An 18,017-nucleotide genomic window follows, 5' to 3' on the forward strand; every position below is an offset into this window, starting at 1 on the left:
TGACTTTTAGCCAAAATAACAATCAGAATCAGTCTAACTGAAAAGAAACAACCAAAATGTTCCCTAACAGGCAATAACCAAAATACATTCCTTAATCTACCTAACTTCAAAAACAGGAGAAAACAATATAAAAAATGTGGCCGTGCACTTTTACACATCACAATGATTCAAAACACATCAGAGGCCCACTGGATTATTGAGGAAGTTGAGGAGCTTGCAGGTGGCAGCAATCTTCTGCTTTAAATTTAGTCCCTCCTGGACAATCCACCAATTGGCAGATACTTGATCTTCGGATGACCAATCCGGCATCTGGCACAGCACACATCCATTTGCATAACTTAACATCTGTCCCAGCCCTGGCCACTGTCTGCTGCCTGCCTGGTGATTTTTCATTATTGAAGTTTACTTCTGCAATTGCTATGGGCCTACCTACCATTCACCCTGGTGAACAAACATAGGACGTTAGATGGGTGATCCAAAATGAGGTTCAATATGAGGATTTTTAGCTGATAGCCATTGGATATAAAAGTGATGTCAAAAAGGTGAAAATACTAAAGATGATTACAAGCCCATCAAGGACCATGGAGGCTTTATTGGAAGGAAGTGGAAGGGGTTTCATCAAATGGACACAACATAAAGCAGCAATTTGTAGGCCATCGAATATGCGGCTGAGAATGGCAATCGAGCAGCTGCAAGACATTTTAATGTCCTGTGGGAACAAAGCAAGGTGGCCCGAGCTGGAAAACCGAGTGAAACAGTTGGTTGTGGAACAGCAAACAACTGGAAGGGGTGTCTCTACTGTGCCCATTCGACAAAAGGCCAAAGCGATTGCTGAAGAAATGGACATTGAGCACTTCCAAGGAGGTCGGTCTTGGTGTTTTCGCTTTATGAGGAGGCGGCATCTCTCCATACGCGCAAGGACAACTGTTGCGCAGCGGCTGCCCGCGGATTACCAGGAGAGGGTGGCCATCTTCCACACCTACTGCCGCGACAAGATAACCGCGCCCAGCCACATCACCAACATGGATGAGACCCCTCTGACTTTTGACATCCCTTTGACCCACAAAGTGGAGAAAAAGGGACCAGCACGGTGGCGATACGCACAACGGGGCACGAAAAGTCGTCGTTCACCGTGGTTCTCGGCTGCCACGGAAACGGACAGAGCACTGGATGACGGTAGGTGAACACTCCTTCACAAAGACTATGAGGCAGCGGCGGGCAAGTTATGCTACCATATGCGGGTGGATTGTAGACACATGGGCTATGATACCGTCTTCATGTATTGTAAGAGCTTTATCAAAATCAATGCTGAAGCGGAACCGGTTGGTGAGTCTGATTCAGATGATGAAGAAGAGGAATTCAGGATGTTGGACATTGAAATAGCACAGCTGTTTAATTCAGATACAGAAGATGAAAACTTTGATGGTTTTGTGGTGGAAGAATGAATATTTTGTTCAATAAATGTGATGAAACTCACCATTTTACTTCCGTTGTCATTTTTTACTGTATGTTTTAGCATGCGTCTAATAATACGGTGCACCTTATGTATGTTTTAAAAACAGATATAGTACCCGCAACTGAGACTGCGCCTTTTATTACAGTGCGCCTTATGGTCGTGAAAATACGGTAGTTCAAAAGTGCCATAATCATAATATTTTCAAAGATTATGATTATGGATAATATTTGTAAAGATTTTGCTTTATGATTATGGCACTTTGTGATCAGTAATCACAACATGATGAAAGTGGCACAACACAAGGGGAGACACACATGAGGTGAACTGACACAGGGGTGGCACGGTTATGTAGGGGCTAAAATGGCTGCCACAAAGCAAGAAGGTTCCTGCAGTCAGGGGGGTGTTTTGTGCAGAGTTTGCCTGTTCTCCCCGTGTCCATGTGCATTGACATTAGAAGTGAATGAGGGCATGAACGGTTGTTTGTCTTTGTGAGTTAGAAGTGGGATAAGCGGCCACCTGTCCCCTAAAAGAGATAAAGAAGTCGAAGACTGATAGAGGGATGGACAAAAATCCCTTGGCCAGTTTTTTCACAATTCTAATAAAAGTGTTGAAGGTCTTTTGTTGCAAAATAAAATTTTAATTGATTATATCTTAACAATGGCAGCTGTGACTGCTTTTCATCATGCTGAATGCTGATGCACCAATTAGGAAGCTAACCAAGGTCTGCAGATTCAAAAGCAGCAGACAGAGATGTTAGGTTTCAGTTGTATTGGGAATCTTGAGCAGGTAGTAATTTTTAATTAAATCAACAATTAATATTTGTATTGTGTTCAATTTTGTTATCTGTTTTGTTAGTCTTTATGCAGCAAGTTTTACAAAAAGAGGTCAACAAAGATAGCTAAACGTTTTCTAAACTGCTGGCAAATTGGATCCCAAATAAGCAAAAAAATCGTTCCGGGAAGGAGAGACCACGGTGGACACAGCAGGAGTACGCCAACCCTTTGGATAATACTGCCCCTGCCTTAGCATTTCTATGTATCCAAGACATAGCCTGCTGCTGTTTACATGGTCATGATCACATAATGGAGCATTTGTCTCATCCAGTGGGTGTTTTGGTCAACTTAATAGTCCGATGGATATGAATGCTTGTGAAAACCATTGTTGCAGCTTTTGACTTCACAAATTAAGGACTGCAACAGCACGATACAAGCTTTGTCTTCATAAAATGAATATAAATATATGGAGGTAATCTATCATTTGTCGACATGGCCAGAAAAAACAACTTTATTAGGAAAATTTGTTTCATCGAGACTGATAAATGATACAATTGAAAATGTAGAAACCGGTATGAGTAAATACAAAATACTTAATTAGGTCCTGTGTTAACCTGCAATGACAACAAGACATCTACAGCCTCACAGCAGAGTACACACATTCATTCTGTCTGTTCTGCATTGATCTGTTGGGCTGGTTGTTCCTCAAAGCTGCATAATGGAGGTTGTTTTCCTCTTGGTAGCCTTGGAGATATGTGATAAAGGGTAAGTTAGTGTGTGTAAATAAGGATTATTTATACATATAAACTTTAAAAAAAAAAAAATCAAAATTGTCTCCACCTCTGCATTTGCTCTGGATGAAGCTTGGACTCTTGACTGAGAGTCTGTTTTAAAACACAGGAAGACATTTTTTTAAAGTAATTTTCCCAGTTTACCTTTAAGAATCTTCAAAATATATTGCATCAGTTACCCAGAGAGTGATGACTGTTTTTCCTCTTTGTCATAAAAACTGAAATGGATAATAAAACAACCACAATGATGGTAAATATCCAGGCCGCACTGAGGAAATACACCAAAACAAGATGGTTTCCTTCATCTGTAACGAGATGCATCAGAAATTGTGATATCCGCGATGCCGTTTCAGACAATCATTTAAGTATTTCAACAAATTTGTCCTCTCACTTTATATTAAGCTAGTTATGATGTCATTACTGTGTAATTCAGGGAGACAATAGACATCGCCAGTCACAAATTATTTTATAAAGTAACAATATACTGTAGAAGCAGAACCTATACTGACATAACAAGGAATGAGTTAAAGTGATACTCACCCCCACACACCAACTTGGTTGCATTTCCAAACAGAATGTGTCCACATGCTGCAACAGCACATAGTAGGTCCCAGTTGAGAAGTATTCAGGTTCTTCATGGAGAAGCTGTAGAAACAGGTGTTGGTTTTCCTCTCACATTGCTTATTCCTGCCTGTATGGCTGTACATGAGTCCCAGTTGAGATGGTCCAGAGTTTCTGAACCAGTAAACAGTGTGATCCCCATCACAAGTCCACCCAGTATGTACTGTACAATTCAGCATCACAGAACCTTCTGCTTGGATAGAATGTGATGCTGACTGATCTATGGTCAACCCTGAACCCACTACAATGACATTATAACCTTCTGTAAAGTCAAATTCATTTAAATACTGATTTACACAGTAATAAGTGGCTGAGTCTGATAACTCCAAATCTGTTATTGTCAGATTAGTTCCTTTGTTACCAGGATGTAGTTGGAAACGTGGATTGGTTTTGAAGTCATTAACAAATATCCAACGTTTACTTGATATCCTGTACATACAGATCAGAATCGGCTGCTCTCCCAGAGTTTCTTTAAACCAAGAGATCCTGGTAGAAAAATTATCTCTATGAAGACACGGCAAAGTCAGGTTCTGTCCAGGTTTGACCAAGATATAATTGGTCTTCCAATTCAAAGATGGAGAAAATTCCATTGTAGCTGTCTGAGCTAAAATCAAAATACAATTAGAAATGAACACCGTTTAATGTTTAAATCTAGAATTTTGCAAATGATGCCATAAATAAACAAAATACAAACAAAAAAGAAATCCTCACCAAATTTCTCCAAACATATCAGCCAGAAGATCAACTTTGCAGATGTCATCTTGCTCCAAGTTTTGGGCTGAGTGAAGAGAAGACTGGTCCTTTTTAAACTGATAAATGCTGCACTTGTATCTGATTGGGCAGCCGGAGATGACTCGAGGGGGTGTGACATATAGTAAACATGATGACTTGTAATGTCAGATTTGCTTGATAAAATTGATGTTGGAGAAATCAAAGGAAGATTTAAAGGTTAAAAAAACCACCAGTAAAAACTTTGCATTACCTTAAGAATACAATTTTGCATCATATATAAATAGAATTCAATTTTAGTTGAGGTGTAACGTGCATCATTTCTAACCAATCAATAACAACCAACCAACCGGCAATCATTCTTTTTTATATTTTCCATGTTGCAGTAATGCATCCAGTAAATGCTCAGTACTAATTATACAGTGGGACCTCTACTTACGAATGTCTGGACATGTGGAATTTTCAGGTTACAAAACGTCTCAACGAGAAATATTTCCTCTTGTTACGAAAGAAAGAAATTTGAGGATACGAAAGGCAAAGATACGCTACTGCTACTACTTGCAGCTCGCGGAGTTTAGCGGACGTAAACATGCCAGTAGCTGCTCTGCCATTGGCTATCGCCTAGTGTCTTCCTGTAATTCCATTGGCTAGGAGGGACGTCAATATGTACAAATTTGTGTGTATCCCAGCGTCAACTTCGTTTAACTTTTATTCACTATGGACCCCAGGAAAGTGATGACAAAAGTGAAAAAGAAGAAAAGAAGAAGAGAGCTTTTTGTCCATACAAACGAAGCAAGAAATAATAGAAAAGCATGAAAAAGGGATGCGTTTGGTTGATCTCACCAAAGAATATGGCCGTATCCGGGATTTATTGTTGGTGTTCGTATGTTTGTCCATTAGATAGCGGTGTTACCACAAGTGTTAACGTACGTTGCTATTAATTACGGCTAATGTAAGATGAGCCTGTAATAAAGTTCATTTTGTACCTGGAGAAGCCTTCCACTGAATTCCTACATTTATTGTGGGTAATTGTAAACATTATTTGTTACATGTTTTGATGCATTTTTATGATTTATAAAAAATTATGTCCGAATTTTTGAGGGCTTGGAACGGATTAGGGCATTTACATGGAAAACGCGTCTCTACTTACATAATTTTCAGGTTACGAAACAACTTCCGGAACCAATTAATTTCGTAAGTAGAGGTCCCACTGTAATGACAAACAGCTTTCGGAAAAGGATGCAGCAACGAGGGGTAGCATGGGCTCAAACAAGATTGTTCACGTAAGAGGGAGCAGATTCAGGTATTAGTCTGTCAGTCAGCATGAATGACATGATCTTAATGTGGGCAGGTACAGTAGACCTCTATCAGCAGAGAGGTGGTATGGGCCTGCTTTCGTTAGACTATCTGAATTGGTGGAAATATGGGAGATCACCATGACTTGTATCAGCATTTGTAGGTTAATGGCCTGGTTTTTCTGAGGTTGGATATGGAAAAGTGACAGGATGACAGGGAGACTGATGCTACATGATCACAAAACCTCAGATGATCAACAATCATGACTCCAAGGTTTCATACAGCCTCGATAACAGGGAGGGGCCAATTTTGTGATCTATGTTTGATGAATGGATAGTTTTGCCAAGGAAAGAAGGAGCTCATTTTCACCATGGTTAAGTTGAAGGTGGTGGCCCTGCATCCATGCGGATATGTCTGAGAGACATGGTGAGATCTAGTCTGAGCCGGAGGGTTAGTCTGGGGAAAATGAGACGCAGAACTGGGTGCCTTGTGGAAAGCAGTGGTATAAAACACCATGGGAGACCATGGGATGATTTGCCTGAGCAATGTTGCGTATATGGCAAAGAGCAGCAGCCCCGGCACCGATCCTTGGGTGACCCCAGTGGAGAACTAGTGATGAGCCAAAAGTTGATCATGCCACGACACCCTGAATGAATGCCCAGATAGGTACAATTCAAAACAGGAAAGTCAGAGCAACACCGCATAGGTGGCCCTGGCCCATAGACAGTGGCCCTGAGGAGAAGACAGCAAGAGAAGCTGGAGGAGGAACTGATGAAGATGTAAGCACTCTCTGTTGCACATGGATAGAATCAACACGGAGTATATCAGAGGAACTGGAATATTGTGTTTTTGTAAGCCTATAAAATCATGAATTAGTCCACTTATTAACCTATATATTAAACAAAATGTATGTACTCAAGTGAATGTGTCATTATAATCTAAAATATAATCTAATCTAAAAATGTTTGCATACAGACAATTCGATGGATAAATGTGCTTAATACAAACAGAAATAACACTATTGACAAGAACATGTGTTGTTGTGACTGCAATGGGGATCACATTAACATTACAGCAATGTCATTTTCCTTACACTAGTTGTTGTATTTGAATGCCAAAGTCAAGACAGTTAAGCGATGTATGTAGTTTGACTGCTGTGTGTTAAGACACAGCAAAGACTTCCTGTTTGAAACCACCAAGACAGAAGGGGAAAAGCCAAGCCTACCATGCAAGTATGTACAAGTATTGCCGTCATAGCTGCAGCACAATAAAAAAAAAAGATTCTGACTGTTACAAAAAACACATTTGGACATTTTAGACAATAAAGGGCTGCAACTTTATTTGAATCTTATTTTAGAAGAAGATTGACTGCAGTACAAAATATATAAGTACAGGATTATTTTTAAACATGTCAAAACTTTAAGTGTTTTGCATCATAGTCTAAAAACATGGCTGTACGTATGGTAACGTATGAATGGTATGGTATATTACTTGATATTCCTTACATGATGTGTATATAATTATGTAATGTTTTATTCCAAGAAGAAGAAGAAAGAAAGAAAGAAAGAAAAGAAATATGATTGCAAATGCAAAAACAGACAGCAAACAGGTCGAGCAGTAACTGATGTTGTGGTTTTTTCTACTGCACAGCGTCACATGTGTGGGGGGGTGTAAGCTAACACCGAGGGTGTCTACATAAGTTCTCAGCATACCCTGTGTGTCTTATTCAGATAGACAAATTCTAAAATTTATATGCCACACTAAATTAACAGCTGTGCATTCTGGATTATTTACAGTCTTTTTCAACTTTAAGGATATTTTTTTGTTAAATAAGAAACATTCAACAGCTGCAAGTGCTTGTTGGAAAAGTCACCACCAATCTCTTTGGTTTTAGTGACATTTAGCTCCAGTCAGTTGTTGCACCAATCAAAAACCTGGGGAAATAAAGCCCTGGGAGATACAGCCTGTGGCAGATACTGACAGCAGATACAGCAGGACCATGTGTAAAAGGGGTGGTTTTGTACGATAGCTTGGCTGCTTTCATGTCATGCTTAACTTCTCTATTGACTTCCTTCTTCTCAGAATCAGAGCATGTGAAACAGGAACTTTTCTTTCTGCTGAGGATTTCTTGAGCTCCTTTTTATCCTTGTGTCCCTGGCATGGCCTATCACATAATGCATATGGCCCCAGACCCTGCTGCAAGACAGACTCATGTCTCTGTTTCATGTTTGGACGATCTGGGCCCATAGACAAAGTCCCAGCCATTGGTCGCACACAACTGTGCTCCAAACAGAGGCCTAGGCCCCCTGGTCACTAAGTGGGATATGCTGTTCCTAATTGATAATGTCTTTGAGATCTGTGCTTTATCTGGCCCTCCACTAGTACCCTTTCCCATTGGAGGCCTTATGAGGGGCAAATTAAGACAAAACAGATTCTGGGATGTTGAGGACACTTAAGCTCCTCCACCATGATTCGTTGGTCGTTGGAGGACAAGACAATCAAGGGTGTGTTGGTTATTTCCTCCTTTATTGTACCAAGGATCCTGAACATCCTGAACAATGTAGAATGTACACAATAAATCAAATATCTATAAATCAACAGAGAAGAGCCTTTTTCTATTTTGTGTGTTTTCTGAAACAATAGGATATCTAAAATTGCTGGAAATGGTCATTTTTCATGTTAGACAACATGATTGAAAACAGGAAGTGCAATTGATTATACCTTCACAATTGCAGCTGTGATTGTTCATCATGCACACCGAGAAGGCCAGATACACTACCAGAAATATGCTGAATGATTCAAGATAACTTTATTGATCCCTTTAGGGGGTGTCCACCAGGGAAATTAGCAATGATGATGCACCACACAAGAAGTAAAACAAGACCAGAGAGTCTTTCTGATCTGTAGATGCACACGGCAGCAGACAGAGGTCAAAGTTTCGGTGAGGGAAGAAGAGGTAGCTTGAACAAGTATTCGTTAAGTCAGTTCGTCTCAAGTGACACGATTCTTAGTTCCAATCCAAAGTTACCAATAGTGGAATTGGAAAGTGGAGCTTTTACTATCAATTTAAGTTGACCTAATCATTGTTTATCATGTTCAGATTTGAAATCCAAGTTAAATACCCTGTCTAGTTTCAATGTTTTCAGGACAACATTTCTGAATTTGATTGAATTTGTTTTTATTTTTAAATTGTACTTTTTTTTGCATTGTGTCAAGTCTGCCTTCACAATGGACAAGCAATAGTAGTAAAGTAATCATTTTAAACTCCCGAATCTTGAGTCCAAGTCATAACATTGGAATCATAAAGTTAGAATAAAACTCACCCTCAAATTCCACCTTGGTTACAGCTCCAAACACAATGCTTTGACAGGATGCGACACCACAATAGTAGGTCCCAGTCTGAGACTCATTCATGTTCTTTAGGGATAGGTTGAAGAAACAGCTGTTGGTTTTCCTGTCACACTTGTTATTCCTTCTGACTGCACTGGTGAAAATAGCTCCTGGTAGAGATTCTCCAGAGTTTCTGAACCAGTAAACAGCATGTTTTTCATCGCAGGTTGGAGTATAAACTGTGCAGTTCAGCATCATGGAATCTTCTGATTGAATCGTGCCAGACGCCAACTGATGCACTGAAGTTGGAACATTAAAACCTGACCCCCTTACACTGACAGTTGTGCCGTTGTGAAACTGATATTCCAAAAAGTTACTTGCTAAGCAGTAACAGGTAGCGGAGTCAGACAAAACGTAAATCTGAAATTGTCAAGTGATGCTGGAGATTTTCAGTAACCAGTTGGAAACGTGTGCTGTTTCTAAATTCATCCGTAAAGGAAGCTTTTTGACCAAATAAATAGAAGCTAGACATTAGCTTTGGTTTCTGGCCTATCACTTGCCAGTAAAGGGTTGTTGTAAAACTGTCTTCATAGAAACATTTTAAAGTAACATTGTCACCAACGTCCGCTGATAGAAAATCAGCATCTTGACGAATGGGGATGGACAACTTCGTATTGTCCCCATGGACTGGAGAGAAAAAGTAAATCACATATGTTTCAGCCTATTTTGAGACAACAAAGAACAAAAACAATACTTTCATTTAGAAAAGCCCTAAAATCAGCACTTACCAATGTTTCCCAAGAACACACACATCAGACAGCATAATCTCTGAAACGATGTCATTGTGTCTAAAGTGCAAAGGCGGTGTAGAGACATGTTGGTCCCCTTTTTGCTCTTAACCAATAAAACTGCATGTGATTGGTTGGCCCGTTTGACCTATTAAGGAAAGAAGACTACACAATTGCTTCCGTCTTGAATGTGTGTACCTCTGAGATATTGCATCATACACCCAAAGGTTCGTCACCTTTGTAGACACACATTTATCAGTGTTTTGCTTTGTTTGATAAGACACTCAAATTTTTATTAAAAAAATAGTCACTTCTGTTGTATGGATATGTGTATAAATGGTGAAAAAAATTCTCTGTTCATACTGTATATGCACAATGAAATGCAGTTGTGCAGAAAAGTTTGGAGAATATACACATTGTTTTTGTAGCAATGCAAAGCATTTTTAAATTCAAATGCATGGATATTGTATTTTCTCTCATGACATCCTAATATCATTTAACGACTTCTCATCTGTACTGAAGTCTGTGAAAAGAAAGCTCAAGCCGCTTTATCGACGAGTCCAATCTTTGATACCTTTGACAAAGCGTTACCTGCAGCCATCTGGCTTCTGTGAGGTTTAGAGTTCCAATATTAACAGTTTTAGGCTTCTGGTGCAGGCAGTAAAATCAACATCATGCTAGCTATGGATATTGTGTCTAGCAATTCTAGAATAAATTGTGTTACAGGAGGATAAAATTACAAATGCCTGGGTAACATGTGGAATTCTTAACAAAACAAATGCCCCTCACCCCCTCCACCATGCGTAATACTCACACACATGAAAACACAAACAGACATCTTAAATATACATCAATACTTAAGCTAGCTTAAGAGCTGACCTGAGCATGAGTGATTCTGACAGTACCAGTAGCCTGGACACGTTTGCCACAGAAAGTTAATTTATCACGACCATGGTGGTACCAGTTTGAGTTGTTTACCCAGCAGGTGGTGCTGAGGAGAGTGAAGTCCCAGTTTTTATAGGAGGGGTGAGGTGAACAAAAGCTGTTCTTGAAGAAAGCTACTTCACATTGGCCGCCATCTCAGCCAGAAACATAATTTGATTCTCATAGGTTTGAGCCACAATGGACATAAACTCGCATTTTTAATACAAAATGTGTCAAATCGACACAATGATTCTAGTTTAACTTTTGACATTTTAGTCAATCTAACAATATTATCCCATGCCCAAATAAATGTGTTTTTGGCAGAAAAAGTATTTTGTGGGGGTAGATCATCTTTTGTGCTGAGTCCACAGGTTGAAATGACCATAATTCAAAATTTGAAGTACCAATAGGTCAAAGGCCAGCCAAGGTTTAATGTGACTTAGACAGGAAATGAAGTGGCAAACATTAATGGCACCACATGCAAAACTGAGGTATAGTTAAGGGTGTCCTCATCATAGTGGGGAATATCTAAGTAAATATATGTTGTTTATGTAGTAGAACAGGAGGAAACTGCCTATCACAGTCAATTTCTGGCTAAATGAGAGAGACTGTCAAATGCTTGTAACCACTGTGAGATGACCTGACAGATAACAATCTAAATTAGATAAGTGAAAAATAGACATAGCACAAGTCACATGTTTTCAGCGCTTTTCACCACACAGTATCGGCATGACACTGACTCACCGCGCTACGGTACAGCGTATTTTCCATTACAACAGAGTACCTCTTTGATGTGGGCGGGCTCTTAATAATGAGGCTTGAGACTCTGTTAAAATGAAAAACACAACTCTTAATTCCTTTGCGATAAGTGTTCGTCTTGTACTGATGGCTACTTTATTGTCAAAGTAACAACAGAAAAGATGTAAATCAAGATACAATAAATTTATGACAGTGGAAGGTAAAACCCAGACACAGTATGACTCTATCTATCTATCTATCTATCTATCTATCTATCTATCTATCTATCTATCTATCTATCTATCTATCTATCTATCTATCTATCTATCTATCTATACCGGTATATATATATATATATTATTTATTTATTTTTTAAATAAAAAAAAACAAATAAAAATTATCTTCTTCACCCCCTGGGTGGTGCCTTCTCCAGACTTGGGTCCTCTACCAGAGGCCTGGGAGTCTGAGGGTTCTGCGCAGGATCTTTGCTGTTCCTCGGACTGCGCTCTTCTGGACAGAGATCTCTGATGTGCTTCCTGGTATCTGCTGGAGCCATCTACTCAGGTTGGGTGTTACTGCCCCTAGTGTTCCAATCTCTACTGGGACCACTGTTGCCTTCACACCCTACATTCTCTCTCTCTCCTCTTTCAGCCCTTGGTATTTTTCCAGCTTCTTGTGTTCCTTCTTTCTGATGTTGCTATCACTTGGGATTGCTACATCTATCACCACCACTGTCTTCCGGTGTTTATCCACCACCACTATGTCAGGCTGATTGGCCACCACCATCCTGTCAGTCTTGATCTGGAAGTCCCACAGGATCTTGGCCTGCTTGTTCTCCAGCACTTTTGATGGTGTCTCCCACCTGGACCCTGGGACCTCCAGCACATACTCAGGGCAGATGTTCCTGTACACTATACCAGCCACCTGGTTATGTCGCTCCATGTATGCCTTGCCTGACAATATCTTGCACCCTGCTGTGATGTGCTAGACTGTCTCAGGGGCTTCTCTACACAGCCCACACCTGGGATCTTGTCTGGTATGGTAGACCCTGGCCTCTATTGCTCTGGTGTTCAGGGCCTGTTCTTGTGTAGCCATGGTTACTGGCTCTGTGCTGTCTTTCAGTCTGGCCTTTTCCAGCCACTGGTATGTTTTTTGGACATCAATTATTAGTAATTAGTCATATTATTATTAATTTTGTGCACTTACATTTGCCTTAAATGTGTATCAAAATTAATCTTTCCAGGTTGGATAAGAAAATTAAAGCTTTTGTGACCACTGTACAATCTATACCTCAATGTATTTATGGTGTTAAAGTAATTGAATATCAATTTGGATATGGCGAGAATAAACAAAATTCATTGAGCAAAACGTGTTTAATTGACTCTCCAAATGAAAGTGTACAAATGGTAAAATTTACAAGGAAATGCACACTAATTATTAAAACACAGCACAAAAAAGCTCCAACATTGGTTTAAAATGGTATTATTACTGTTCCTGTGATGAGCTGTAATGACAAAGGGACAACATCTACGACCTCACAGTAGAGTACACACATTCATTCTGTCTGTTCTTCTGCTTCCTCGATCTGTTGGACTGGTTGGCTCTCAAAGCAGCATAATGGAGGTTGTCTTCCTTTTGGTTGCCCTGGTAATAAAATGAAACGGCAATTGCCCACAACATAATTGGTGCAGGCAAATAAAGAGGATTAAAAAACATATGTACACACATTTAAATAAATAAATAAAAAATAAAAAAAATCAAAATGATATTCACCGCTGGGTTTGCTCTGGGTGAGTCTGGGATCCCTGACTGCGAGTCTTTGAAACACAGAATGCAACATTCATTTATTTATTATTTTTAAGAACATTCAAAATATATTACATCAGTTACCCAGAGAGTGTTGGCTGTTTCTCTTTTTCGTCATATAAAGTGAAATGGTTAATAAAATAACCACGATGATGGTAAATATCCAGGTCGCACTGAGGAAATACACCAAAACAAGATAGTTTCCTTTATCTGTAACGAGAGGCATCAGAAATTGTGATATCCGCGATACTGTTTCAGATAATTATTTAGGTCTTTACACCTATTTGTCTTCTCACTTTATATCACGGCAGTTATGATGTCATTATTTTCTAATTCAGCGAAACTACAGGCATCACCATTCACACATTATTTTATAAAATAACAGTATTTAAAGAGAATCTATACTGACATAACAAAAATATGAGTTAAAGTGATACTTTGACCACAAATGTTTTTAATGTGCTGCTGTGGTGTACATGTAAAATTCAAACAGCATAAATTTTATGACTGTATGAACTTAGAACTTATGGTTCATGTTGCTATAAATTGCTCTATGTGTTTAAACATAGAGCAATTAAGAAATTAAGTTACATTTTGGATTTTTTTGGGAACACTGAGGTCATGTTGGCTTTATTATTTTACAGGCGTCTGGATCTGGAAACAATCTGCACATAAAATAGTACTTTAATACTTTAACTTGTATAAACCTTTTGAATACAATTATTTCAAACTCACTCACCCTCAAACACCAGCTTGGTTCCATTTCCAAACAGAATGTGTCCACATGCTGCAACAGCACAATAGTAGGTCCCAGTCTGAGAAGTTTTCAGGTTCTTCATGGAGAAGTTGTAGAAACAGGTGTTGGTTTTCCTCTCACACTGCTTATTCCTGCCTGTATGGCTGTACATGAGTCCCAGTTGAGATGGTCCAGAGTTTCTGAACCAGTAAACAGTGTGATCCCCATCACAAGTCCACCCAGTATGGACTGTACAATTCAGCGTCACAGAACCTCCTGCTTGGATAGACTGAGATGCTGACTGATCTATGGTCAACCCTGAACCCTCTACAATGACTTTATAACCTTCTGTAAAGTCAAAAACATTTACATACTGATTTACACAGTAATAGGTGGCTGAGTCTGATAACTCCAAATCTGATATTGTCAGATTAGCTCCTTTGTTACCAGGATGTAGTTGGAAGCGTGGATTGGATTTGAAGTCATTAACAAATTTCCAATTTTTGCTAGATATCTGTATGTACAGATCAGTCTCGGCGTCTCTCCCAGAGTTTGTTTAAACCAATAGATCATGTAAGAAACATTATCTTTTTGAAGACATGGCAAAGTCAGGTTCTGTCCAGGTTTGACCAAGATAAAATTGGTCTTCCAATTCAAAGATTCCATTGAAGCTGTCTGAGCTAAAATCAAACAGAAAAGAAGACTGTTTGATGTTTCAATTTTACATAGATGCTATAAACAGACAAAACACATAAAATGCTCACCAAATTTCTCCAAACACATCAGCCAGAAGATCAACTTTGCAGATGTCATCTTGTCATCAAATATTGGGCTGAGTGAAGAGAAGGCTGGTTCTTTGTACACTGATAAATGCAGAGCTTGTGTTTGATTGGACAGCGTAACATGACGTGAGGTGTGTGACATACAGGAAACACAATCACATGTAATAAAGGTGAAAGATCTTGAGATAGGAAAAGGCCCTAATGAGAAAATGACATTGACATATTAAGAATATTTTTAAACAAACATATAACCTTTGCATTTCTTTAGCTAAGGGAAGGTGTATGATGTGTTTGACAAGAAAAGAAGAGCAATCATTTGGTTTGTTTTCAACATTTACAATCCACCAATATCAAAACAAAATTGCAAACAATTCAACTCACTAACCAACATCAAAGCAAATGTCAGAAGAAATGTAGAGAATGAGCCAGGAGAGTGCATGATATGCCTTTTGAAAGGAAAGTAGAGAAAAAGAGTATTTGGAATGGAATCTTCATGGACTATGATGTTTGCATGTGACAGAACAGGGAACGAATCTAGTTCTGGTGTTGGAATTTTTCTCATTGACTGTGATTTAAATGTTCAGCTAAATTTTCTCTTAAAATCAAGAATGTCTCAAAGCGTTTTCCAGAAACCCAGATCCTGAGCCCTTAAAAGGCAAAAATTGCAAGGAAAACCTCACTTGAAATAGGAATAAACCTCCAAAAGGACAAGGCTCCTGTAGGAGGACCATTCTTTTGATGGTCAGCAGAGTAAATGAGATGGAAATTACAAACTAGGGCAGGAGGGAGGACAGAAAGAGAAGAATAGTCAAACACGTCATCAAATTTTATTTTACAACTGCTTTTCAAAAAACAAACAAACTGGGATCCATCCAGGGTTCTCCCAGCCTCTCTTACTGTAGTAGAGTCAGGAAACATAAGATTATCTGAAGCATCACTGACTGACATAAGTGTAAACACTTTACACATCTCTCTGTCCTTTTCTGTCCAATGTGTTAATTTTCAATTGATATAGAGTATTGATGCTGTTGGATTGCAATACCTCTCGTGTGTCACTGCCAATCCGCGTGTTCTTTAAATGAAGACTTCAAGTAAACAAATGCCAATTTCAAAATGTATTTAGCACATAGAATCAATTCAAGATACAAATATTACAGAGCTCCGGGCCAGTTCATAACCCGAACAACAACAAAGTCAATTGTCAGGGCATGAAGTCTGACAACCTAACTATCCCTTGGCCCAGTCTTTTATAGAAAGACATATGTAATTATTGATGCTAATTCAGTCCAATCCAGTCCTTCTTCTTGGGTGACTTCATCTTCTTCTTCCTGCCTCATTTAGTGTTGGTGCAGTCCTTCTCCATTATCTTCTCAGATGGCCAGGTCAGAGGTCTTATTCCTGTCCAGGAACTTATCAATCACCAGTAAATTATGCTGTCATATTTTACGATGAGGGTCTACCATTTCCTGTCTGCCTGGCTCCAACTGTCTAAGCAGTATTCATGTCAAAGAAGGGTCAACTGACTTGCTTATGTGTATTCCTACTAAAGATTATATACTATCCCTAACTTCTAAACTAACTGTAACATAAAACAAAAACATATAGTATAACACATGCTAATAAGATAAAAGATGCTAACAATATAAAACTAATTCTCTTCAATGCTGTCAAAATAGTTTTGGTTAAGTATTGTGCCAGAAAATAGATCAGGCTGACTGCAGGAATACCAGTCAGGATACCAAATATACAATCTGATGAGCAAAAGTGAATTTAACATCACCACAAAATCCCCATTTACAGCCCCTACACCTCACTCACAATTTACCGATGATAAAACCATTGTCTTAAAAAAAAACCATCAGCAATCAAATTTAACAAATGCACCTCATCCACCACCCATCTCACAAGGAATCCCTCAAAGACTCAGTGGTTGAGCACCTCTATTTCTTGAAGTACATCTTCCCCCTTGCGAACATCATTCCTGTTTCTGTCTTTGTTTCACTGCTATGCCGATGATATCCAACTCTCCATTCATACCAGGAGTCTGTTTTCTTAAATCCTCATTAAACTTTAGCATCATCAGAAACCTCTCATAACCTACACTCATGCCGGAGGCCACATTACCCCTGCCCTCCAGAACATACACTAGCTCTCCATTCAACATTGCACACCTCCAAACAGAATTCGTCCACATGCTGCAACAGCACAATAGTAGGCCCCAACCTTGTAAATATTCAGGTTCTTCATTGTAGAAAGAAAGTAGAAAGGGGTGTTTTTAATCCTCCCCCCAAACGCTGTTCTTCTTTGCCTCCATGGGTGTAATTGATCTCTAGTTCAGAGTCTCCTGACTTCTTGAACCAGTAAACAGTGTTTTCCTCATCACAGGTCCCAGTATGTACTCTGCAGTTCAGAGTCACAGAACCGTTTGTCTGAACAGACTCTGAGGGGACTGATGGACCAGTCAAATGTAAACTCATAACATGGACCATATAGATCTTTTCAAACTGAAATGCATACATAGATATGCAGTAGTAATACATTGCTGAGTCTGAAATGCTAAATTTGCAATTTCAAACTGCTAGTTACCCTCTGTAATATTCACTGAAAACAGCAGTTCTTGAATTCCTTGCTGAAGACTGCATTGACATTAAAATATGGAAATGAGTTTTGGCTATCCCGACATTAACAAACAAACCACTCACTGGATGCACAAATGAGGATGTTTCATCTGTCAAGAATAAATGAAACCAATAAAGTTACCTAGAACAGTTCATGTGTAGATGTTTAGAATTAAGTCATTAAAATGTTCACAAGATGATCAAACTTACCATAAAGGACGAATAAAAACAAATTTAGTGATTCCATTGTGACGAACCTCTCTAGATGAATGCTGACATCCTCCATATATTCACTACTCATGATTCAAAAAGTGAAGTTGATTGTCTAGGAAGAAGTGACACTCACTCTCCTAGTTTGGAAACATTGAAGACTTGTTAGGTGGATCACACCTTCTCTAATGTTGTCAAGGCCATCTGATGAAAGTTAGCTTATGTGAAAAAGCAGCTGCTTGAGTACAGCAGGAAGTAATGTTAAACTCATTGTTTATTTTCAGGGCACCACTGATGTCTATATAAAATCCTCCACCACAGTTCTATGAAATCTTAACATGTTTTTAGCAGAAAGACTAAGAGGACTTTGTAAAGTGTTGAACTAGCCACCTGATACAACAGAAAACATGTAGTACATG

At 39.0% G+C, this 18,017-nt stretch overlaps 2 pseudogenes; both read right to left on the minus strand.

Moving 5' to 3' along the window:
* Nucleotides 1–14,801, minus strand: part of LOC130523407 (uncharacterized) — a 49,800-nt pseudogene extending 34,999 nt beyond the window's left edge.
* LOC130522003 (uncharacterized) lies at nt 2,762–4,430 on the minus strand (annotated as a pseudogene).
* Nucleotides 14,802–18,017: the final 3,216 nt, after the last annotated feature.

The sequence above is a fragment of the Takifugu flavidus genome, chromosome 3, assembly GCF_003711565.1.
Source record: "Takifugu flavidus isolate HTHZ2018 chromosome 3, ASM371156v2, whole genome shotgun sequence".
In the NCBI taxonomy this organism is placed as follows: Eukaryota; Metazoa; Chordata; class Actinopteri; order Tetraodontiformes; family Tetraodontidae; genus Takifugu; species Takifugu flavidus.